The sequence below is a fragment of the Ostrinia nubilalis genome, chromosome 14 (genome assembly GCF_963855985.1).
Source record: "Ostrinia nubilalis chromosome 14, ilOstNubi1.1, whole genome shotgun sequence".
In the NCBI taxonomy this organism is placed as follows: domain Eukaryota; kingdom Metazoa; phylum Arthropoda; class Insecta; order Lepidoptera; family Crambidae; genus Ostrinia; species Ostrinia nubilalis.
Window position 1 is genome coordinate 12,437,028 of NC_087101.1, and position 6,993 is coordinate 12,444,020.

The window sequence follows — 6,993 nt, forward strand, 5'->3', positions numbered from 1 at the left end:
TTGATACAATTTTGTTTTTATATAATATCATTGACTTGATATTATTTCTCTCAAACGTAGCGAATATCAATCAATAAAGCAATAAATCATTAAACAAAATTAAATTACCGGGTAAATCCGCGAAACAGTAAAAAACTTATGTTCCGATCGATAAAAAAAAAACTGTTGTAGTTCTGGTAAATTAAACTTCTGAATAACGATTCATACAAGTTTCCACATAAGGCGCCATGATCCATATTGATTAAATACTTCAAGTTATTTCGATAATCAAGAAAACACGCACTAAACGTCATTACCATCACAGTAAAAATACTGACCTTTGCCGTTGTCTTTTAATTTTTTTTACTTTACCTATACACAGACCAGATTTTGATTATAAATTTAAAATGTACATATTTACCGTGACAAAATAACAAAATTATATTGAAATCGTATTAGCCAATAAAATGGAATCATGAATTGAAATATTGTCACGAGAAATCGTCATAGCCATCGCGGCAGCATCAAAGGTTCTTTAATGTGGCCGCGACGCGACTTATCCCCGCTTGTGTCCGCGCGTCCCACTCTTCAATTCGTTGCTCGTAACAGAACAGAATGCACGTAAAATTTACGCAGCTCCGAGACTTTTTAAACTCCGAAAACGAGAGACACTCGCAGTTTGTCATCGGCTCGCGTCATTCCCATTTTGTGCGATTTGGTAAGTTTTATATATCGATATTTTTCTAATAATTAGCACTTTGTAGCATGTGATTACAATAAAAAAATGGCGATATTGAGGTGTCCCAATAGTGGTGACAATTATTTTTATATAATTTTAAAATCGTTTTCGTCATTACCATTAACATCATTACCATATCATTTAGGCTTATGGTGATGACACTTTGTATATGGTAATGATGACTATGAATGGTTTCCTAAAAGAACAATGGGACAAAACGTCCCCAGAACTGTAGCACTTTAATACCTACCTTATAATATGATAGTACATGATAATACTATAATTTTATTATAATATGACAGCTCAAGTGTGACATGCATGTCTCAGAAAAAAGTTATATCTAAAATAAGAATCCATAAGCAACCCTGAAAAAATACATACAAAATCACTTTTGACCGACTTCAATGGGTATCACGACAGCTTGACCCCGGGACAATTCGACTCCTGTGACAACTCGACCCCTGCGACAACTCAAACCCTGCGACAACTTGATTAAATTACTTTTGACCTACTTCAAACGGTATCACGACTGCTTGAGCGTTAAGAAAACTCGACCTGGACACCTCGATCCTTGCGACAAGTCGATCTCTATTACAACTCGACCCCTGTGACAAGTCGAACACTGCGACACGTCAACCCCTGCGACTACTCTGAGCATTTATTCTAGATTCTGTTCAGGCATTGATTGATGGAGCTAAATGGTTTACAATAAGTATCATAGTTGTCATCGGGGTCGAACTGTCGTAGATTCCCTACGACAGTTCGACAACTGGACCCCTGTGACAACTCGACCCCTGCGATAACAAGATTAAATTAATTTTAACCTACTTTAAACGAAGCTCGACCCTACAAAAACTTGACCCGGACAACTCGACCCCTACGACAAGTCCAAAATATTCAACTATGATACTTATTGTAAACCATTTAGCTCCATCAATCAATGCCTGAACTGTATCTACAATAAATGCTCAGAGTAGTCGCAGGGGTTGACGTGTCACAGTGTTCGACTTGTCACAGGGTCACAAGTACAAGTTGTCGGAGGGTTCGAGTGGTCGTAGGGTTAAGCAGTCGTAGGGTCCAGCCACTAGCGGCGTAAGGGGGGGGCGGTCCGCCCCGGGTGCCACTCATCAGGGGGTGACAAAAGTCACGCAGATTAGTACTCACTGGCGCTAGTATAACGAGGATATGCCATGATTGGGGGGGGGGGGGGGGGGGTGTTGCGATTAGTATCATATAGCTCATTCGAACTAACACCTTTCATTCATTCAATCGGTAACCCAAAAGAGGGGGTGCACCAGACCATTTTGGGGTGTCTTACCTCCCCACTATATGTATACCCAACTTACTTACATTAAGGACTTATGACGGGGGATGCTGTGCTGTGCTATGCCCCGGGTGCCAACCCATGCTACGCCGCCACTGTCCAGCAGTCGTGAAACCATTATTTTGAAGTAAGTTAAAAGTGTTGAGTGTTGAAAAAAATCAAGTTGTCGCAGGGTTTGAGTTGTAGCAGGGGTCGAGTTGTCACAGGGGTCGAATTGTCCAGACATACCGGGAAGCAGCCGTCCGAGCAACAGCAGGGGTGGCGGAAGTAGTCAGGCGCATCAGACGCCTAGGCCTCACAGTAGCCCTGCATAAGTCAGAGGCCATTTGCTTTCATGGGCCGCGAAGAAGACCTCCGGTGGGCTCCGCAATGGTTGTGGGTGGCGTCTCCATCGGCGTCGAGGCGACCATGAAATACTTAGGTTTGGTCCTCGACAGCCGGTGGAACTTTAAGGCTCATTTTAAGGCTTTGTCTCCAAAACTGACAAGGGTGTCCGGCGCTTTATGCCGGGTAATGCCCAATTTGGGAGGCCCACACATGGGGTGCCGCCGCTTGTTTGCAGGGGTCGTGAGATCTATGGCCCTGTACGGCGCCCCAATATGGGTAGACTCCCTTTGCCGGGATAACGTATCAGCGCTCAGAAAGCCGCAGCGGATCGTCGCTAAGAGGGTAGTTCGTGCATACTGCACAGTTTCCAGAGAAGCGGCATGCGCCCTCGCGGGTACTCCCCCCTGGGAGCTTGAGGCCAAGGTGCTGGCGGATGTATACCACCGAACCGCTGCTGCAAAACGCAGTGGGAACCCCCCAGCACCCCGCGAAATTGAGAAGTGGAGGGAGGAGGCCCGCGAGTCTATTATAGAAGAATGGGCTGAGTGGCTGGAGGAGCCCAGTGCAGGCCACCGCACGGTTGCTGCCCTTCAGCCCTGCCTTAAAGACTGGACTGAAAGACGAAAGGGCTCCCTCACCTACCGGATGGTGCAGGTGTTGACCGGACATGGTTGTTTCGGGAAATTCCTGCACCGCATCGGCCGCGAGAGGACCCCTATGTGTCACCACTGTGGCGCCGCTGTCGACACAGCGGAGCATACTGTGGAAGACTGCCCGGAATGGACACAGCACAGAACTCAGCTCTGTGCAGTTATTGGAAGTGATTTAAGGCTGCCAGCTGTGGTCAAAGCTATGGTCGGTAGTGACACGGGATGGGACTCAGTGAAGGCCTTCTGCGAGGCGGTCATGTCCTCAAAGGAGGAAGCCGAGAGAGCCAGAGAGGAGGATCCCCTCGCGGACCCTGCTCGGCGAAAGAGATTGGGTCGGAGGCGTCGCGATTTTGCACGACGTTTCTGACATCTAGTCGTTTGTCTAGTCAGTTAGGTTAAATTATGTATATATAATTTATTAAGGAGTAGGCGTGGTGGGCGCCAGCCGATGGGCCCTTTACACCCTTCGGCTGGCGTCGTTTGTAAACTATCTTTGTAAATATTTGTAATTAGTTGTACAGTCTTAGAATATTTCTGTATATATTGTGTACATAAATTGTAAAGATTGTACAGCTGTACATAAACTGGCGGAAGGCGCATAGGCGCCTGCTTAGAGTTGTCCTGTGGTAATAATAAGGTGGGTCCGCACAGCGGATTAACTGAGCATAGGTGGAACTCGGGTTAAGGTTCGCTACACCGGCAACTCCCCTATGCTCAGAAAGAAGGACACTGGTGGATTTTTAGTGGGTAGGCCCCTCCCGTCTGGAGGGGAGAGCCCCACATAACCCGTCGCCTGACCACAGCGGCGGGTATGCAGCTCAATGCATTTTTACCACCTAAAAAAAAAAAAAAAAAAAAAGGGGTCGAATTGTCCCGGGGTCAAGCTGTCGTGCCCTTTGAAGTTGGTCAAAAGTGATTTTGTATGTATTTTTTCAGGGTTGCTTATGAATTTTTATTTTTGATATAACTTTTCTGAGACATGTCACACTTGAGCTGTCATATAATAAAATTATAGTATTCAATTTAATTTATTCATTTAAAGATAACAATGATCCACATGGTTAGTAAATGGGTGCCTTATACAACTATGTTAGTAATTTACTTATTATAACATACCACTAATTATCCAACCCGTTCGGTAAGAAGTAGCCGAAGGAAATGTCGGATAATAGGAGAGTCGTACCTCTCCGCCACGGTCTTCAGGATACTGTTGGGGCTCGCCCGTATCCTACTGAGCAACGAGGCAGTCTTCTTGCATAGGACAGCAAAGAAGCCGTCAGTATGCGACTGAGCAAACATTTCCGAAGCACTGCAGAAGCGAGGCAAGCCCAACAGCACCCTGAAACCGTTGTTATATTGGACCCGAAGGACGCCAAGCGATTTCTGCGAGTACGTGGTCCATAGGTTTCCCGTGTATAGACTCTGACAGTATGCTTTAAACAGAGTGATCTTGACATGGTCATTACATCGGGCAAACCTGCGAGCCAACATATTACACCTTACTGCCAGCGCCCTTCGTTCCCTCTCGATATCAACATGATCTTTAAGGTCATCAGTAACGTAGTGTCCGAGATATTTAAATTTAGTGACTCTGTTTAACTTTACCCCATTCAGCAAGAGGTCGGGTACCACGTTTGGACATTTACTGGCGGCCTTAAATACCATGTATTCGCTCTTCTTCACATTATACAAATAAGCCATGGCATTTAGCATACGCTTCACACACACCCACCATCTTTCTGAGAGCCCCCATTGTTGGCGCCAGCAGTACCATATCATCAGCGTAGGTTATGTTGTTGATACAAACACCATCTACCCAGCATCCGATACGCATACTGCTAAGGGCAACAATGAGGTCATTTACGTATAGGTTGAAAAGCCTGGGAGACGTCAGCCCACCCTGTCTCACCCCGCACTGCAACCCATACTCCTCAGAAAAAACGTTAGCCCATCTTACGCTGTTAATCTGGTTAGCATACTAATAATGGAATATTTGTGATACTTCTGACGGGACGCCCTGCCTCCTCATCTTATCCCAAAGGATGTCATAAGACACAAGATCGAACGCCTTGGAGAGGTCGAGGAAGCATGCGTAAATGGAAGTCCCCTGATCCGTGTAGTACCTGACAGTGTGCTTAAGACTAAGGATGGCGCTCTCGGTCGACAGTCCAGGCTTAAACCCGAATTGAGCATTATGTGATTTTAAATATTTATCTAGTAGAGAGTCAAGCACACTGTCAAGGACCTTTGCCGTGATTGTAGCTAGAGAGATCGGTCGGGTATTAGCATGGTCTATCATACAAGGTAGGTATTAAAGTGCTACAGTTCTGGGGACGTTTTGTCCCATTGTTCTTTAAGCTTTGTTTTTAAATGAGAAGGTTTTTTATTAGTTTACGAAAAGACGTTTTTTTATTCATTTCTTGTATGTTGACTATTGTGTAAGTCTAAGTAAGAGTACCTAGGCATATTTTTCAATCAAAATCCTCATTGGTGTAAATATATATTTTTTCTGATTCTGAATAATATTAGGAACGTAAAAAATTTTTAACTAATGTCCGTATTGTTCCAAATTCAATAAATTCATTAAAATATTGAATACATTTATTTTTATTTCCAACCCATTCTTTAATAGGTACGTGCTTAGCTAGGAAAATAACATAGATAAAATTGGTGTTTAGCTAAACAATTATATTTAAATTTTAGTTTTTAAGTAATTTTAATTTAATGTATTACTATAAAATATATTTCGTCATCACCATTAACATAAGATCATTACCATTTTAATAAAATCATTACCATTAGGAAAACGTCATTACCATTTTGTGAAAAAATATTTGGACGCTTGTTACTTCTAAAATCACGATTGAATCTAAGGGCCTCACACTGATCTAAAAAGCTTATTGCTTAACCTTTCAGTTTAAGCTAGTTTGCACGCATCCCTGTTAAGTTTTTCAAAAAACGTAAAATAAATCCCGCGGAATAAAATCGGCGGATCTACCCTACCACAAAGTCACACAACTGTCACAACGCAAGTGTCTGCCAAGTGTCAAGAAGTGTCTGTCATAGTGTTGCCGATCGATTGTCGAGTATCGATAGTCTATCGATATTCTATCGATAGCCAAACTAACACAAGACTATCGATTGGCCTATCGATAGTATCGATACTGTCGATACTATCGATCTTATCGATAGCTTAAAACGAGGCTATACTATTGAATATGTGCAATACTATCGATACTATCGATTGATTGATGATCGATTGTCGCTTTTGAATAAAAAGCTATCGATAGTATCGATACTATCGATTGTTCTAAACTATCGATAGTTTGGCAATTTACAATAGTATCGTTTACAATATTTGGGTAATAAAATTATCTGTAATTCGCCTGAATTACAGATAATTTAATTTAATCTAGGAGCCTTCCTAGCCTAGCTCAGAAGCAAGTCTCACTCAATCTATCGTATTATATTAGGTTACTCCTAGATAGTTGTTTAGATTGTTAGATTGTGGAGGAAAAATGTGTAAAATAAAGGATTTTTATTATTTTATACATACTTACCTTTATATGCCATTTCAAAAGGCTTTGTTTCTTTTTCAGGTTGGTAGCAATATTTTTTCTTTTTAAATATGACGGCCCGTTAAAACATACCCTATACTATTGCAAATTTACAGACTATCGATAGTCTTAAATAATCGATACTTTAAATATCGATAGTTTTACTATCGATAGTTCGGCAACACTAGTCTGTCAAACATGTACTTTGACATTAGGAGGGACCACACTATCTATACAACTGCAAAATCGAGTTGATACCATATAAGCTTTTACACCATCCCGTTATAAAACAACATTTCTTTGTCGGGTTTTACCCAATCGCGTATTGTTATTCCTCGCACAACTATACTTTAAATTACGTGGAGAAACTACTATGGATTTACTCGAGATTAAGATTGTGGAATAGATTATTCCTGG